The 18,446-nt window shown below is 42.2% G+C and overlaps 1 protein-coding gene across 10 annotated transcripts in view; it reads left to right on the top strand.

The window, feature by feature from the left end:
• The window catches only part of LOC137375959 (rap guanine nucleotide exchange factor 6-like), a 521,939-nt gene that overhangs the window by 93,755 nt on the left and 409,738 nt on the right, over positions 1 to 18,446 (top strand). The window contains exon 1 of one of the 10 annotated variants that reach the window (XM_068043753.1): positions 14,659 to 14,762. The exons of the other annotated variants lie outside the window; for them this stretch is intronic. The gene's annotated coding sequence lies outside the window, so the exon portion shown is untranslated. Of the gene's footprint in view, positions 1 to 14,658; positions 14,763 to 18,446 lie in introns of those variants that run through there. 10 annotated transcript variants of the gene reach the window in all.

Genomic DNA, 18,446 nt, shown 5'->3' with positions numbered 1-18,446 from the left:
GAGCCAGTTAATCCAGGAACAAAGCTGCTCCATAGCTTCTTTCAAAATCACAACAATTTCTTTGTCAGTGCAATAACTCAATGGGCACCTTGTGATGTTTAAAATATTTAGGTTGAGTAGAAAGAAGCAATGACAAGATCGCCTACTCTTCGACTTGCTCTCCAGTTTGGTTGTTGCTTTAATGCAATTTTTGTCTTTGATCATGGAGAAAATTCTCTGCAAGTGCCTAATAGTCCATCCATGCTGCTACATTCTGAATTCAATGTGCAGGGTTTAACTTAACATTTACCCCTTGATGACTTATTACTTTTGCATTTAGCGCTGTTCTAATTTATTAGATAGTTGTGTCTCCTATGCTGCACAGTCTTTCTCATAGCATAATGAGATTTTTTAAAAATAATTCATGGGATGTCACTGGCAAGGTCAGCATTTATTGCCTATCCCGAATTTGCCCTTGAGAAGGTAGTGGTGAACCGCCTCCTTGAACCGCTGCAGAAGTAACTTTATGCGGCCAGTATCATGTTGCACTTAGCAAATCTGGAATCCAGTCCAAGCTTAAGTGACACTAAGTGACCCATTACTTTATCATGGACCACTGGAGCAACTAATTTTATTCTTCCACTGTGCACTTATGGTAAAATGCTGTGTTATAAGCAATTTCAATTGTTGTGTAAAACAGCCCAATTAAGTTGTTGACCGCCATTTATGATACTTAAATTCTAATGAAGACTGTTGTAATTAATTATTGAACCTGTGTACCTGGATCTTTAGTGTTAGTAGGGAACCGGACAAAGCTCCTAGAAGCTGCGGTTAAGGGAAGGAGTTTCCTCATGACTGCAGAGGCATTTTATGCTGATACCCGAACAGGTGTAGCTGTAGTAAAAAGATACTGTCAAAGTTTGTCCTGGGATGATTTTTCCCTCCTGCTAATATAGGTAAGAGCTTAACCGTGTTGGATTTTGAGGCCAAATGTAGCAGCCAACAGGCCATAGATGAATAACCATAGGGTATGAGCAGAGACATAGGGTTATTGGAGATTACAGAGGTAGGGAGGAGCAAGAATTGTAGACAATGAAAAGGGTTTGCAGTTAATGTAACAAAATTGGTTAGTAGGATATAGGAAAGTAGAATACCCGAAGCTATGCTGCAAAAATTGAACTTCTCCATCACCCACTGTCTCAAATATATATCCAGTTCTCCCTTAAATTGGTCCACACTATCTTCTTCCAGACTCCTGTAACATTTTCCTGACTAGAAGGCTCCTAACTTAAACACCTAAAAAAAACCTGTGTCTTCTCTAAAAGGCTTCCCAGAGATATATGCCAAAGAAGGGATTCAGTCTCCCAGTCACTTCACACCACCAGGATCACGTAACAGTTTGTTACGGTTTTACCTTATAGAAACTGTACCCAAGATTATCCGCTTCTAAAGTTGAAGCTAAACAATGCAGGAAGATTAAGCATTGACATATGGACCAGCAAAGAACCACAAGCATCAATTCTGACAGTATTAAGTACATATAATGTCAAAAATTTCAAAGAATATTCAGACTAATTCAACAGTAGCACCCCAGTCTGGAAACCACTGATGTTGAAGCCTTAAGTCAACAGATAGTAAGAGATTGGCATATACAAGGCGCACTCGCTTTTTATTTTATCCAATCAAATGAGGTGTTACAGAATGCACGTCAACTACTGCTCTTTTATCATTTCAGTCTCATGACGTCCTCTCATGTCGTTCTATGAGACCTGTTGACTCTGGCAAGAAAAATCCCCCTCTACTCTGGTGTACTTGTGCTTCATTTTAGACCTGGTTGAAAACTTAGTCCTGCAGACTTACCCCCAGCACATGAATAATTTGAAAGATAATCTTACAGTAACTAATCACAGCAACCCACACTTGCTTAGTTCAGATCAGTTAACTCAGCAGGATCAGGAATCAAACTTCGTACTTTGCTGGCTATTGATGTTGGGTAAGAAATTCCAGGATATTAACTCAGCATCCATCTGGCTGTGGCTGTAGTGCATTATATCCCCTTGCACTCTGGTGTTTCTCACAGTTGATAATTCTATGCTGAACAACTTCTTCTCCAAGGGACTGCCCTATGTCCCATGTCACTCATTTTCTACATTTACAATATGCCCTGTGGCAGGGGATCTGTTTCCATAATGCTGATGACACTAAACTGTACCACTCCACAGCTACCTCTGTGCTGTCAGACTGCGTCTCTGATATGAAGTCACGGATGAGAGTTTTTTTCAATTGATCATTTGGAAAAATTGAAGCTGTTGCATTCATCCTTGCCAGAATCTCTGTCTCCTGTCAGTGACTCCATCTTCCTCGCATTCCACTTGCTTAGGGATGTGCTAGACAGTTTGCGATCTCTATGCCAGGCTTCATCTGGAGCTAAGTTTCAGTGCACATGACCTAGCCACAACTAAGACCACTTACTGCAAGCTTGCAACCTTACCTGTTCTTGCAGCTCAAATCTAATCCCCCTCCAGGCATGATTTCTTTGCCTAAGCTGCACCCTCCATGAACTGTCATCTGTGTAAAATTCCACCTGCTGCTTTCCAGAAAGTCCAGATTGCCTATCACTTGAATCCTTGCTAACCTACAGTAGCTCCCATCCCCCAGTGCACTGACTTTTAAAATCATCATCTTATCCCTGTGGCTTTTCCGTACGCTGTACTGTGACCTCCTCCATATTTCCACCATCAGAGACAGAGCAGTCAACAGTCATAGGTTTGCACTTTGTTGCTCCTCTATGAAATGCTATAGGACATCATTCTGCTTTTAACGTGATATATAATTACAATCACTCCCTTAGTCCTGTCCGAGTATCGAATCTAGGACCTTCCTGATCCACCTGACTAAGCATATCAAAACCATGTGTAATCATTCCTTTTGAATCAAGAGAGCAGTCAATAATGTGACATGCAATGTTTGCAGTATAGGGAAGGCTGAAGCATTTTTTCGGTCAAATAACTTAGTTTGGAAGCTTGTCTAATTTTTAACCCAAGGTTAGTGCTATATGTTAATCAATTGCTAAACATAGTTTGCATGAAAACAGTAATAGGAATGTAGAACGTAAGTAATTAGTATCTAAATATGCTGAAAGCCAGTAACATCGTTCTTAACTTAGGAACTTTTTTGTGTGTGTGTGTGGTGATAGAGTATTAACGGTTGGACAAATAGAATCGGGAGCTGGTGTGACTGAGCCGATATGAATTTTCCTCTGTATAGTCGGGTGTGTATGCAAAATATTAAACTAGACTTGTTCCAAAAATGGTGGCATTTTAGAATGTGACGACAAAAATGAGATGAACTGCTTAAATCCTTTCAAGTGCTCACTGGCAAAATAACTTTGCTAATTTCTCAATTTTACTTATAAAATGAATATTTGTTCAAAATAATTTCACCAGGTGGAATAAATTTGGACATTTCTTAGTTGTCTTGTGCTCACAGCATGAAACTGCCCTAAGTTGTCATTAAATTGGCTGTCTGCCTCAGAGGCTAGAGGATAGCTGCTGTGGGAAATAGAAAAATGTTAGATTGGTGCAGCATGGAGGTGCTGTTCCAAAGATCACAGCAGAGGGGGCTGCATTCTACATCTAATCATGCTATTACCTGAGCTGGGATTGCTTGATGCTAATGCTGGGTACTTGACATGAAAATTGTTCCAGTCCTTGCATTAATATTCTTCATCGTACACAAAGTTCACAAAAAAAAAACTGCATGGGGACTGCCGTATTCATTGTATTTTCAAGCTTTCATTACATGACTTTGGCTCCTAACGAAATGTTAGCTTCATTTTGCATGATGATAAAGGTGTTGGCTCTGAATTGGAAGCCACATACTTTAAGGGCTTTCAATTTAGAATATCAAACAGACGGGGGTTGTGTTTTGCAAACATTATTCCCATGATAAAGAGAGAGTTAGATTTAGAAAGGGGCTGCCATGCCAGCACTGGTGGGAAGTGGGGCAGGAGAGAAAGAACAAGATCCAACAGGTATCTTAGAGGAAAAGAAAACTGGGTATAGATTTCCATCTGACTGATTTTTATTAAGAGTGCTGCATACGTGGATCAAATGGGGGTGAGCTACTGTTTTAAAACTGACAAGGAAACAGGCCATCCTAGAGTCAATGATAACAAATCAGGGTTAGTTAACAATTCGATGGTAAGGTAACATCTTGCAAATAAGAACATCAGAACAAGGAGCAGGAGTAGGCAATCCAGCCCCTCGAGCCTGCTCCGCCATTCAATATGATCATGGCTGATCTCATCTCGGCCTCAACTCCACTTTCCTGCCAGTTCTCCATAACCCTTCAACCCATTACTGATTTAAAAATCTGTCTATCTCCTCCTTAAATTTGCTCAATGTTCCGGCATTCACTGCACTCTGGGGTAGTGAATTTCACAGACTTACGCCCCTTTGAGAGAAGTAATTTCTCCTCATCTCTGTTTTAAATTTGCTACCCCTTATCCTAAAACTATGACCTCTCGTTCTAGATTGCCCCACCAGAGGAAACATCCTCTCTACGTCTACTTTGTCAATACCCTTAATCATCTTCTACACCTCAATTAGATCTCCTCTCGTTCTTCTAAACTCGAGAGAGTAAAGGCCTAAACTGCTCAATCTCTCTTCATAAGATAAACCCCTCATCTCTGGAATCAATCCAGTAAACGTCCTCTGAACTGCCTCCAATGCAACTACATCCCTCCTCAAGTAAGAGGACCAAAACTGTATGCAGTACTCCAGGTGCGGTCTCACTAATGCCTTGTACTGTTGCAGCTTTCCCTGCTTTTATACTCTATTCTTTTAGCAATAAATGCCAAAATTCCATTTGCCTTCCTTATTACCTGTTGTACCTGCATCCTAGTTTTCTGCGATTCATGCACGAGGACACCCAGATCCCTGTGCACCGAAGCACTCTGAAATTTCTCTCCATTTAGATAATTTCAGAGAGTTATAAGTTAACAACTTTACTCTGGGTGTGGAGTCACATATAGGTGGAGGACACTAATATCATCCCAATAGTAACAGGTGATGCAGAGGCTATAGAAAGGGAGGAACTTAGAACAATCATCATCACTAAGGAAAAGTGCTGAGCAAACTATTGGGATTGAAGGCAGACAAGTCCCCAGGACCTGATGGCCCAACCACTGTACCAAATGGGAAAGGTTCAGAACAGATTTAGTAGCTCAAAACTTAGCCCACAGCATGTCATGAATGCCAGCAGCAGCAGAATTGTATTCCATCACAATCTCATGACTGCATATCCTTCAAGCCAGGGAACTAAACCTGGAGGAGTGTAGGAGAGCATGACAGGAGCAACGTCAGGCATACCTGAAAATGAGGTGCCAACCTGGTAAAGCTACATCACAGTATATGTGAATGCTGAACAATGGAAGTAATATGCTTCATTTTCCAGCCAAGCAATCCCAAATGTAACTGATTGGACCAAAGCTTGCAGTCCATGACGCATCCAGTTGCGAATGGTGGTGAACAATTAATCAGCTAATGGGAGGGGGAGGCACCATGAACAGGAGGGCAAAACCAGGTCATTACAGACCTTTATCAGTTTAATATCAGTTGTGGCAAGAGTTACTGGAATCTATCATCAGAGACAGAAGCATTGAGCACTTGGGCAAGTATCAGCTGATCAAAAAGTCAATGTATTTGTGATGCATATGCAATGTTTGACTAATCTTGTTTAATATTTTTGAGGAAGTCATTGGTATGGTGGAGAGGGAAGTGTCTATGTATGTTGTCAATATTGCCTTCCAGAAGGCATTTGATAACGTTCTGCGTTAGAGATTATTAGCAAAAGTGAAAGTGCAAGAAATTGGAGGTAACCTTGGGACATGGGTCAGTAATTGATTGTGAAGTAGGAGACAGAGTGGAAGGAGAAAGGAAATGTTCTCTGACTGACTGACTGGATGATTTTGTATTGGGCACTCAGCTTTTCACCGTACAAGTTAATGTCTTGAATAAAGGACTGGACTTTGCAGATGAAATTAATTTAGGAGACACAGTAAGTTGTGTAGATAAGAGTAGGAAATTACAAAGGACATGGACAAAATAAGGGAGTGGGAAAAATTATGGAAGCTGGAGTGCGGTATGAGGATCTGAGAAAGACAAATTGGAATATTTTCTTAACTGTGAGATACCAGGGTTGTGGAGGCACAAAAGGATTTGAGTGTCCATGTACATCAATCACTAAAAACTAGAGCACAGGTACAAAAAGTAATCTTCGATTAAGTATTCTTGGCTATAGATGATTCACCAGAATGATGCCAGAGCTTTAAAGAGTTCAATTTTGAGTACCGTTTCTGTAAACTTGGCTTCTGCTCCCTTGAGTTTATATGGTTGAGAGATGATCTAATCCAGATCTTTAAAATGGTAAAGGGGTTTGATAGGATAGATGCAGAGAAACTATTTCCTCTTGTGTGGATATCCAGATAATGGGCCATAATTTTAAAATTAGAATTATAATCAAGAAGCATTTTTTCATACAAAGGTAGTGGAAATCTAGAACTCTGTTCCCCAAAAAGTTAGATGCTGGGTCAGTTAGCATTTTCAAGGAACATGGAGCCAAGGTGAGTAAATAGAACTGTGATCTAATGTTAGAACAGGCTCAAGGGGCTGAATGGCTTCTGCCTTGTTAGATAGACTGGCCCTGATTATTTCCAGTTATCTGAATTCTGTTGCATTCTCTGATGAAACTGTTGGTTATTTCCACTAGGTTATGCTATAAACATCAACAACTTATCTTCAACCTTGAGCCATTTTGTGCTACAGTATATGCAAATATACATTTTTTTTCTGTAATTTTATAGACACAACAGACTTAAATAATACTGAAAATATGAATTGATGAGTAGTTGGGAGTTAAAGAAAGACCATCATATCCACTGTTTAACCTTTTCTCATAAAATGTTTGCATTATTTTATATTTGCTCTCCGAGATTAACGTTGGCAAGGGTTTTATGCAAGTTATAGATATGTGACTTCACACCTTGCATCAAACATTGTCTGGTCAGATGCATCACAGATGAGAAGAAGCATCGGCTCTCCAGACACTGCACCTCAAGTTGTTTTGAGAAGGTGGTGCTGGGTCTTCTTGAACTGTTGATGTTCTAGTGGTGATGGTGCTCCACAGTGTTGTTAGTTAGGAGATTCCAGAATATTGACCCAGTGATGGTGAAGAACTCTGGACATGTCCAAGTCAAGATGTTGTTTGACATAGAGTGGATCTTGGAGGTGACTGTGTTCTGACAACATGGCTACTCATGTTCTTGATGGTAGCTATTTTATTTAATTATCTTCATATTCACAATGATATTTAAAAAAATAATTTTAGGAGATGTGCAGCATTTTAGGACGCTTGTAGGTGGGTAGTACCACAGATGGTCTTTTTATGAAGGCCAAAATCCCTCCCCATTGGATGAAACGTTAAAACAAGTGAGTAGTGAAATAGATTTAGTTTTCTGGTACAGAATGGGGGGAATTCTTGAGCATATCTGCTGTTCCCAAGCTTCGATGCCACAATCTACTTTATTAATACACTTCCTTTGAAGTATAGTTTGTAAAACAAAACTAGCGGTGACTGTTTTAAAGACTAATAACCTCATAATACTGCCACTTTCTTAAGCTTTGGTATCTTGGTTCTCTGACTTCACTGTTTTCTGCTTTACAACTGTGACTACATTTCAAAATACTTAATTGGCTGTCAAGTACTTTGTGCCTTTCACAACCTCTGGACAACCCAATGTAACTATTCTTAAATGATCCATTCAGTACTGAATTGCTCTCTTGATAGGTTGTCAGCAAGTTCTATAAATACATCTTTTGGGTTTAATGGCAGAAATTAAGTACTGCAACATGACAATTTCTGTAGATTCAACTTAAAATATTTTTTATGTTTTTGTAATTGATGTTTGACTGTAGACCGTTGAATGGAAAACCAATAGCAACAAAAAAAATCACCTAATGCAAGTTAAAAGTGACATAGTACACTAATTTCATGCAACGACTTAGTCAGGTAGTTGGGAAAGTAAGGCACCTAACGTGCTCACTGCCTCCTCACTAAGAATGTATACCAGAGGAAGAGCTTGTACAGATCAGTTTCTGCAGCATCTGGTAGCAAGGATAAGGCATAGAAAAAGGTTGGTTGTCTGTGGCGCACCAGAGACCTAGGAAATGTGAAGAGGGAAGATGCCTTTACAAAGGAGAGACTTGGCATTTTTGCACCCCCTCCCCCCAAATCCCTCTTTCCAAAGGCTCTGCTCGGTAAGATGGTGAGTTACTCTGCCATAGAAGCCAGGAAGAAACTGGCTTCAATTTCTGGTCATGTATGGGTTCAGAATCCTTCAGTTTGGAAGGTAAAGAGCTCGATTTCTGCTGGTATATAGAGTTGAGGTGCAGAGCAGCCATATCTAATTGAGGGGGCTAAATGACTTCCTGTTCTTTGGTGGTGCTGCAGCTCTTGCTGACGAGTGAATGCACACTGTGGGTGAGAGCAGGCGAAGTGCTCCATTGTCAAATTGATTTCTAGACTTGCAGAGAAATAACAGCTGCATGGATGAGGTACTGGAATTCTGCCAGTGCCTGCCATGTATGAAGTCAATCCTTCCAAAAGAGGTGCAAAGTAGAGGCTATGCATGCTTCATATTACGTGTATCCTTTATTGCTTTTAGCTGAAACAGTTTATTTTAAAAAGGAAACTGTTAACTTGGGACCACTTAAGTTGGCCTGAAAGGAATTTTTTTTCCCTCCTATAAACAAATAACTATTTGCCGTCACATGTTAGTGATGTGAGGAGGAAATTCCATTGTTGTCTGACTGATTGTAATCATGACTTTGGCTCCAAAAATAAAGAACACAATTATACGATTAATGCCTTGCATTCAGTTTTCAGTACAATATAGTTACTTGAAGGATCATTTCACTTTATTTTCAGAACCACCTTCTCATTGCTGCTGTTGCTGACTATTGTTCTTGCAGCCATTTTATACAGTTTGTTTTCTGTGTGAATTTTGTGCTCATTTTCCATACTGACTAGAACACTTCAACACTTGTCATCCATTAATCATTAAGTACTTCCTCGAGGTGACCAGCATCCCAGCATATACACCCTACTGAGCCAGCGGCGCTTGAGATGGCTTGGCCATGATGGCAGGATCCCCAAGGACACATTGTACAGCAAGCTCGTCACTGGTATCAGACCCACCGGCCGTCCATGTCTCCGCTTTAAAGACGTCCGCAAACGCGACATGAAATCCTGTGACATTGATCACAAGTCGTGGGAGTCAGTTGCCATTGATCGCCAGAGCTGGCGGACAGCCATAAAGGCGGGGTTAAAGAGTGGCGAGTCAAAGAGACTTAGCAGTTGGCAGTAAAAAAGACAGAAGCGCAAGGGGAGAGCTAACTGTGTAACAGCCCCGACAACCAATTTTATCTGCAGCACCTGTGGAAGAGTCTGTCACTCTAGAATTGGCCTTTATAGCTTTATAGCTTCACAAACCACTGATCACCTCCAGGCTCTTGAGACAAGGAGGCCAAAGAAGAGGACTTCCAGATAATGTATAGCATAGGTTTTATGCAAGTTTATAGATTTGTGTCTTCACACTGCACAGCAAACATTGTCGATCAAATGTATGACTGGTGAGAAACAGCATTAACTCTCCAGACATTTTGTGTTGTCTGGTGAAGTATAACATCCTGATTATTTGGAAATGAGCTCCCTCCAACAATGAACTATGACCCTAACATCATTTGAGAGACACTTGTTGCAATACGTTATCATTTCCGGAACCTCAGAGTGGGATTGACAATTTAATACCAAATTGCAGCATATATTTGTACTCTGAACTTCTGCCCAACACTGACTGGATGAAGCTTGCTGTTATGACCAGGCGAGAAAAATGTCTAGGGGTCTGTTATATCTTCACCTGGTCTTATTGTAACAGAGTTTAATTTTAAACACACTGTTTCGAGCTCCCCCTTTTGTGAATTCTTGTTCACAGCTTTCCAATTATAAGGCAAAGAAATGAGCACACACAGGCTTTCTTTGGTTTAAAGAAGAAAAGTGAAATTTATTAAACTTAAGCACTAATATGGTTCATGCCTACGGATATATGACGCTAGCATGCACATGCGATATACACATGCAGATAGGGACAGAAAAGATGTGGAACAGTTTGAGGCAATATCTTATTACTGTGCTTCGAGCTCGCTGTAGTCCCTGATTAAAGATACGGTCTTGCGTTTCGTTGGGGCCCAGTATTATTCTTAAACCTTGTTCACGTAGGAGACTTTTCTCTGAGTTTACGTGTCTTCATTGGTTTCCGAAGCTAGTGAGATGAGGGCAGACAGGCGAGAGGTCTTATCAAGCCAGGAGCTTTCTGATTTCAAAATCTGCTTTTCCAGTTTAAAACTCAGTTGACCAGCAGGTGGTCGTGTGACCGACTGGTTTGACCAGGTCTCTTCTGTGTATTGCGGCAGGACTGGTTCCCTTTGTATCCACACTGTCTGGTACTGTGCAAATGTCTTTTCAGTCAGGGACTTGCAATTTTTAAGTTTTAATGTTCATTGGACGAAATAATGTGTGCTTCAGTCTTGGCAGGTGGGGGGATTTGCCTGACATTGCCAAAATCTATTTCACTTGGGACCAAAGAGCAAGGATATGACTTTATCCCATCAGTCTGACAAACATGCCCAAGCTTCACCGGTGCAAGGACTGTACTACATTTCCCTCCGCTAGTCTTGACATCCTTCATAAAGCGTGCTTCCCAGAATTGGACACAACATGCTAGCTGAGGCCAAACCAGTGATTTATGAAGATTTAACATAATTTCCTTGCCTGTGGTGACTTTTTACACCTTATGTGGCAGTTCCTCTGCACAGTGCTTTCTGCCTTTTAAAACATTAAAAATGCTACAACCTGTTGGCATATGACTGTATAGACTGTGAAGCTGAGTGGCTTCTGTTGGATATACTCCACGCTCTGCTTCCGCCAAGTGATAGTCAGATGGTCTCTACAGAGGACGATTAATGTTCAAGATTTCAATTGAAGTTAGTGCTGTGGGACACAACGGAAGGGAGGCTGCTATTCAGAGAAAGCCTTTCATTCCTTTAAATCCACCCGTTTAAATTGTCAGAGAATAATGCTTTTTCTCTGACTTAGTATCATATCATGAGGTATATTTATTTGCTAAGAAAAACATAGCAGGAATGTCTCAAGTTCAACCCCTGACCTCTGTTGTTAGACATTATTAACTAGGCAGCAGTGGTGATGCTAAAGTTAGCTTTGGGAGGGGAAAAGAAATTCACCTGGATGCCCTCTCCTGATCATAATTCAGTGACTAATGGTGCAGAATAAGTTTGTGGAGATTGGGTAAGGATGCAATTGGGAATGCTTGTGCAATCCCCATGCTTTAGTAGCCTGCAGACATTGTTCAGACTTGCATATGTAGGGCGAGGGCCTGAAGGAGAATGGCACCTATGGAAATGCACTTCACTTTTTGGAGAGCAGAAGTGAAAATATGAAGCAGAAAAAAGGATTTTAATTTTCATCCTGCATATTTTTGATGAGAACTACATTATAGTTAAATAGAAATGATGGTAAACCTCATCCTGTTTTGATTGTTCTTTGAGTTATTGAAAGGTTAGTGGTTTCCCTTTGCTTGGACTGGCTACATTTTACATGAAGTTTAAATTATGACATTACTTATGTTCAGTCTGTTTGATTTATTTCCCTCTGACTAAAACTTAACAAATTGACACCAATTATTTCAATATTTGATATTCTAATGAACACAATAGATCTGTGCCAGAGCAGGAAAAGGAAAGCCAGCTAAAGGACAAGAATAGAGCTAAGTATTTTATTTTGATTGAAGCTTTCTTTTTCAGAATGGAAGCTGACTTTCTACTTTTTTCTAAAAATCAAGACATTGGTTCCTGTTTTTCAGGTGAATAGTTCTTAAAGGTGTCGTGGGTTTTCAAGATAATTACATTTTCAAAACATACCATTGGTTAATTTCCTTCCCCCTTCTCTCTGCCTTCACACCCAGATTATTGTTGGGGGTGGTGTTGGGATATTATATCATGCGATGTGTTGGAACAGTTGGAGCAAGAGTGAGCATGTGCTTTGTGCCTACTCCTGCTCCTAATTCGTATGTGTGGCAGAGGAAGTGTCATCTGTGGATCTGCGTTACTCTCTCCCGATAAATATGAGATGCTTTTCATTGAGTTAACTAAGCTTTACTTATCCATTAATTCTCCCCTATTGGGAGGCGGTGGAGGTGGTGTGGCCGTGAGGCTGGGAAGTCTATAATTAATTGGGCTGTGTTTGCTGATAATGCAGCTACTAGGTGGCGCTGCACTGGCAAATGCAGCCTGTTCAACGAAAACGTCAGTCAGTGACGTTCAGGCAACTGCCAGGACTAAAGATGGTGCTGCTCAAGTAATCACATAAAGGCAACGTAAGCACATGGCAGCACACAATCCCCCCCCCCCCGCTCTCTCCTCCACACCCCACTTGCGCTCTCTCCCGCGTTATGCGATGACGTCATCTGTACCAGTCTGTACACATGCATGTACCAGTCCTGGCAATTTTGGTGATGACATCATCCGCGCATGCGCCAACCGGTCCTGGCAATGCAGAATGCAGCGCACGCGCAGAGAGCAGGAGCCTGTTTGCGCATGTGTGCAGGTTGGTGCAGTCGGATGACGTACCCGCCGGCCTGCGTTGTCAAGAATCACTTTGAATTAATTAATGTGCAGCATAGATGTTTGCATTTGTTCCCTGGCCACCTTGTCTGCAGTCAACAGCAACTAATGACATTCCAGGATTCACTTAATGAGTAAACTCATGTTCAAGTGGGGCAAGTGTGCTTCTGTTCATGGCAAAGAATAACTAAGGCCAAGCTTTTTAGAATGAATAAAATTTCAAATCTCTGCAATGTTCGACAAAATGCTGTTGCAGTATGGTTTTGAAAAGTTCACTTATGCTTTGTGCATAAGTGTCTAGAAACATTTGTTAAACTTTAGCATCAAAGGATACAGGATATCAGCAGTGATGCAGAATTAAGGTGCTCTTTTACTTGTGTACCCTTGAAGTACATTAGTTAAGGGTGTTTGGGATATTTCATGCTTGCAGGAAAAAGAAACTGCAGTAACCTGGTCAGTGGTACGTTGTCCTTTATGGTAAATTAAGGTTTATGATTTATGATATTTCTAGCAGAATTCCTTTTTGTGAGACAGATACTGACCCCTGACATACAGTCATGGAATTTTATAGCACACAAGGGAATTTGGCTCAGTGTGCATGTGCTGGCTCAAAGAGATACCTACTTGGTTCCATTTCTCTGCCTCTTTCCCATAACTATTTAAGTTTATATTTCTAAAAATATTTATCCAACTCCCATGTTTGTCCTGTTTATAGCTGTCTTTGGCTGCACTTTGTTTTGCAACTTTCTTCTTTCTTCTTCTTTGGCCTCCTTGTCTCGGGAGACAATGGGTAAGCGCTTGCAGGTTTGTGGTTTGCAACTTAAATACATTTTAAAGAGGGTGCTTCTCATTTGAGTGCAGCCTCCATTTAACACATTCAGTTAGTGCCCTGTATACACTACTGTGTATGAATTGAGGGTGAAGATTTTTTTTGTTCTTGCATCTGTTGATATGTCCTGTGCCAGATTCCGTTGTTCAGTGAAAATAATTAGTGGACAATCTTATTGTAGACTTGCAACTGTGCAAGAGAGAGTTTAGCTTTCTGAACTTCATTTTGTACTTGTAATTTTTATTTTCAGTTAAGTAATTCTGTTTTCTATGGCTGAGGTGGCAGAATGTGCTCCCAGATGGCTGCCAGTGCTAGCTTTGAACGTTCTGGAAAGCATTCTGTTTCAAATAATTACCGTCTTGGCTTCAACCTGTGCTGAGGGAATGAGAAGCTGCTACACTGCACATTTGGGGTTGATCAAGGAACTGGTTTATCAAGCTGGTGTATCCCGATTATAGTACTGTGCCTGTATTTGATGGGTCATTTGAAGAAAGTTGAAAATTGCAAGGCAGATGCAGCTGAGAAAGGCAGTTCTACCCCTCCTCGCTCATCTATCCAGAAAAATCTGACACTCCCTCCCATCATGATATCCAGCAGCTTCTTAAATAGTTCCAGGACTTTTGCATCCACTTCATTCTCCGCCATTTCATTTGTTAATTATTCTTTCTGAAGAGCTTCCTGTCACCAGTTCTAAATTTGTAATTTATTGGTTTGAGTTTAGTTTGAGGCATCATTACAGACCTGCCATTATCTGTACCATTAACTATTTTATATACCTCTAAGATCACCTATCAGTTGTCTCCTTTCAAGGCTGAAAAATCCAAGTTTCTCCCATCTTTCTTCACAACTCAGTTCTCCATTGCTGAGTGTCAGTCTTATGGCTCCTCACAGCAATTGAATATCTTCTTTGTGCTTTGGCGACATCAACTGGACAAAGTACTCGAGGTGTGGTCTTGCCAGAGCACTACACTGTTTCGGCATGACTTCTTTCAACTTGCATTCTACTGTTTGGTACTGTATAGTTCAGCATATTACTTACTTTGATTGCTGCTCCACAGTGATTGGACTGTGAAAAGAAAATTACAGAATAATGGCAAAAGAGGACAAAAGTAATTGAAGAAAGGAAAATTTGGTATGAAAATTTATCGGTGATTCACAAGTACCTGTCCATTTAAGATCAGCAATCTTCAGCAAAGGTTAGTAATTTTGAAAGTTCTTATTGTTTTGAAGCTTTGGCTGAGAGAGATTCTACTAGTTTCTTTGAATCCAGATGAATATTGAATGTTGTGTCTACTTAAACCTCCTAGATTTTTTCATGTCCATCCTCGGTTGTTTCAAAACTCATGGAGTTCTTATGTTGCCCATTTTTTTTGCTATGTGATGTAGCAAAGAACAAAGTCTGCTTATTTTCTTTGTGGTGGTAATTTGCTCACCTGTAAGTAGAGTTATCCTTTTTTTAAATTCATTCATGGGATGTGGGCATCGCTGGCTATGGCCAGCATTTATTGCCCATCGCTAATTGCCCTTGAGAAGGTGGTGGTGAGCTGCCTTCTTGAACCGCGGTCGTCCATGTTGGGTAGGGACACCCACAGTGCTGTTAGGAAGGGAGTTCCAGGATTTTGACCCAGCAACAGCGAAGGAGCGGTGATATAGTTCCAAGTCAGGATGGTGTGTGACTTGGATGGGAACTTGCAGGTGGTGGTGTTCCCATGCATCTGCTGCCCTTGTCATTCTAGTTGGTAGAGGTCGCAGGTTTGGAAGGTGCTGTCGAAGGAATCTTGGTGCATTGCTGCAGTGCATCTTGTAGATGATACACACTGCTGCCACTGTGCGTCTGTGGTGGAGGGAGTGAATGTTTGTTGATGGTGTGCCAATCAAGCGGGCTGCTTTGTCCTGGATGGTGCTGAACTTCTTGAGTGTTGTTGGAGCTGCATCCATCCGGGCAAGTGGAGAGTATTCCATCGCACTCCTGACTTGTGCCTTGTAGATGATGGACAGGCTTTGGGGAGTCAGGAGGTGAGTTGCTCAGCACAGGATTCTGAGCCTCTGACCTGCTCTTGTAGTCACGGTATTTATATGGTTACTCCAGCTCAGTTTCTGGTCAATGGTAGCCCCTAGGATGTTGATGGGATTCAGCGATCGTAATGCCATTGAATGTCGAGGGGAGATGTTTAGATTCTCTCTTGTTGGAGATGGTCATTGCCTGGCACTTGTGTGGCGCGAATGTTACTTTCCACTTATCAGCCCAATCCTGGATATTGTCCAGGTCTTGCTGCATTTCTACACAGACTGCTTCAGTATCTGAGGAGTTGTGAATGGTGCCGAACATTGTGCAATCATGAGCGAACATCCCCACTTCTGATCTTGTGATTGAAGGAAGGTCATTGAGGAAGCAGCTGAAGATGGTTGGGCCTAGGACACTACCCTGAGGAACTCCTGCAGTGATGTCCTGGAGCTCAGATGATTGACCTCCAACAACCGCAACCATCTTCCTTTGTGCTAGGTATGACTCCAACCAGCAAAGAGTTTTCCCCCGATTCCTATTGATTTCAGTTTTGCCAGGGCTCCTTGATGCCATACTCGGTCAAATGCTGCCTTGATGTGAAGGGCAGTCACTCTCACCTCACCTCTTGAGTTCAGCTCTTTTGTCCATGTTTGAACCGAGGCTGTCATGAGGTCAGGAACTGAGTGGCCCTGGCGGAACCGAAACTGAGTGTCACTGAGCAGGTTATTGCTCAGCAAGTGCTGCTTGATAGCGCTGTCGATGACACTTTCCATCACTATACTGATGGTTGAGAGTAGACTGATGTGGCGGTAATTGGCCAGGTTGGACTTGTCCTGCTTTTTGTTTACAGGACGTACCTGGGCAATTTTCCACATTGCCGGGTAGATGCCAGTGTTGTAGCTGTACTGGAACAGCTAGGCAAGGGGCACGGCAAGTTCTGGAGCACAGGTCTTCAGTACTATTGCTGGAATATTGTCAGGGCCCATAGCCTTTTCAGTATCCTGTGCCTTCAGTCATTTCTTGATATCACATGGAGTGAATCAAATTGGCTGAAGTCTGGCATGTGTAATGCTGGGGACTTCAGGAGGAGGCCGAGATGGATCATCAACTCGGCACTTCTGGCTGAAGATTGTTGCAAATCTTCAGCCTTATCTTTCGCACTGATGTGCTGAGCTCCCCCATCATTGAGGATGGGAATATTAGTGGAGCCACCTCCTCCAGTTAGTTGTTTAATTGTCCACCACCGTTCATGGCTGGACGTGGCAGGACTGTAGAGCTGAACTCTGATGCAGTGGTTATGGGATTGCTTAGCTCTGTCTATCGTATGCTGCTTACGCAGTTTGGCACGCAAGTAGTCCTGGGTTGCAGCTTCACCAGGTTGATACCTCATTTTGAGGAGCGCCTGGTGCTGCTCCTGGCATCCGTCCTGCACTCTTCATTGAACCAGGGTTGGTCCCCTGGCTTGATGGTAATGGTAAAGTGGGGGAATATGCCAGGCCACGGGATTACAGATTGTGGTTAAGTACTGTTCTGCTGCTGATGGCCCACAGCGCCTCATGGATGTCCAGGTTTGCTTTGCTAGATCTGTTCGAAATCAATCCCATTTATCACAGTGGTAGTGCCACACAACACGATGGACAGTATCCTCAATGTGAAGGCGGGACTTTGTCTCCGCAAAGAATGTGTGGTGGTCACTCCTATCAATTCTGTCATGGACAAATGCATCTGCGGCAGGCAGATTGGCGAGAACGAGGTCAAGTATGTTTTTCCCTCTTGTTGGGTTCCTTCACCATCTGCCGCAGACCCAGCCTAGCAATTATGTCCTTTAGGACTCGACCAGTAGTGGTGTTACTGAGCCACTCTTGGTGATGGACATTGAGTACACCCGAGTACATTCTGTGCCTTTGCCATCCTCAGTGCTTTTGCCAAGTGGTGATCAACATGGAGGAGTACTGATTCATCAGCTGAGGGAGAGCGGTAGATGGTAATCAGCAGGAAGTTTCCTTGCCACGTTTGACCTGATGCTATGAGACTTCATGGGGTCCGGACTTGATGTTGAGGACTCCCAGGGCAATTCCCTCCTGACTGTATACCACTTTGCCGCCACCTCTGCTGGGTCTGTCCTGCCGATGTGACAGGACATACCTGGGGATGGTGATGGCATTGTCTGTAAGGTATGATTCGGTGAGTATGACTATGTCAGGCTATTGCTTGACTAGTCTGTGGGACAACTCTTCCAACTTTGGGGCATGCCTCCAGATGTTAGTGAGGAGGGTCGACCGGGCTGGGTTTGCAGTTGTCGTTTCAGCTGCCTAGGTCAATGCCTGGTGGTCTGTCCAGTTTCATTCACTCCGTAGTGGTTAGATACAGCTGAGTGGCTTGCTAGGCCATTTCAGATTCAGCCACATTGCTCTGGGTCTGGAGTCACATGTAGGCCAGACCAAGTAAGGACAGCAGATGTCCTTCCCTCAAGGATATTAGTGAACCAGATGTGTTTTTACAACAATCGACGATGGTGTCATGGCCATCATTTGACTAACTTTTAATTCTAGATTTAATAATTGAATTCAGATTCCACCTTCTGCTGTGGTGGGGTTCGAACCCATGCCCCCCGAGAAATACCCTGAGTATCTGGGTTACTAGTTCAGTGACTGTACAACTACCCCACCACCTCCCCTCAGAGTAGTTGAGGTAATTAAATGCCTGGCTTGTAAATTCTTAATGTTTTGAAATGGATGAAAGAATTTGGATTTACATTGCGTCTTTCACAACTTCACTTTTTGAAGCGACTTGTCACTGATGTAGAGAAACACTGCAGCCAATTTGGCCACAGCCAGTACTGTAAATGAAGATGACCAGATAATCTGTTTTGGTG

This window comes from Heterodontus francisci, chromosome 12 (genome assembly GCF_036365525.1).
Source record: "Heterodontus francisci isolate sHetFra1 chromosome 12, sHetFra1.hap1, whole genome shotgun sequence".
Taxonomy (NCBI): Eukaryota; Metazoa; Chordata; class Chondrichthyes; order Heterodontiformes; family Heterodontidae; genus Heterodontus; species Heterodontus francisci.
This window is presented reverse-complemented; position numbering and strand designations above follow the sequence as displayed.